Here is a 1,219-nt window from a genome sequence, read left to right as displayed (position 1 = left end):
TTTTGGGTGGGCAATTCTATTGTACCTATGTAACCATATGATTTATAAAAATTTCATAAAATGTACATTTTTAATTAAGAGCAGAAATACTCTCTGAAGGTGAAATTACCTCTGAAGAACCTGCTCTGGAAATTGGGGATCTCTCTGACAGGTTTCAGTACTTCAGAGTTCAGGAGCCCAAGAAAAGAGAAGGGAAAAAATAAATCTAACTAGCATTTCGAATTGAATTTCCTTATAAGGTCACTGTTTATGTGCTTTATTCTGTAATGTCTTATTTGTGCTGTCTCTAATGTTTTTAACACATTTTCATGGATCTACTTTTTTGTGATTGTAGTAATCACTGGACTTTATGTAGATCACTTTGCTTATATTTTATAGATAACAATTTCTTGGGTGACTACGGCTTGCCGGTTTCTTACTATTCTTGACATACAATGTACCCCCTTTTGTTATGACATTTGGAATTTTGTTTTCTGGCAGGAGGCCTGCCAGTGAAAGGAGAGCAGTAGGTGCTGCTGCAGGGAGTGTGTGGACAGTGGAAGCTCAAATTAGAGTACTTTTAGCTTATTTGGAAATCTGACTTTACCACAAATACAGATATTGATTATTTGTTTGCAGAAGGGATTGTGAGCTAAAAGGGCTGAAAATCAATATTTTGCCCTCTCCTTAACAGAGATGTCTTTCTTTAAGTTTTACTTAGTAAAAACATCCTAAGCCAATGAGCTTGTTTTCCCCTTGAAAAACACTAGATTCCTGGAAATATTAGCAAATATACTCCAATTATGTAAATTCTTTAAAGAGGTCAATATAGCCTGGCTCAGTGGTGAATAATTGGAGAAAATCAATACATTTTCTAGCATATCCATAAAATAATGTAATCCACATTTTCAGAAAGAGACTTGCAATGTCTTGTCCTCAGAGCTTGCTCTAGAGGACTATAGTTAGAATTTCTTAAACCTTTGGGGACAACAGTTGGGCACATATTCAGCTAGAAGATAAACTAAAAAATACATCATACTGTATATATACAAAATAAACAAGATGCTCAAGACATGACCTACCCTATAAGCAAGAGAGAAGATATCCTCTTTCCTAGCCTAGGGAGTGTTCAATCTTCTACACATGTGGTGATGTACAAATTTCAAAAAATCACACTGATATTAAAGTTGAAGAATTTTCATACTTCTCTTATCAGAAAATCTAAATGTACACCTGCTAG

Source organism: Octodon degus, unplaced genomic scaffold (genome assembly GCF_000260255.1).
Source record: "Octodon degus isolate 3935 unplaced genomic scaffold, OctDeg1.0 scaffold00484, whole genome shotgun sequence".
NCBI lineage: Eukaryota > Metazoa > Chordata > Mammalia > Rodentia > Octodontidae > Octodon > Octodon degus.
The sequence above is the reverse complement of the archived record's forward strand: the minus strand, read 5'-3'. Positions refer to the sequence as shown.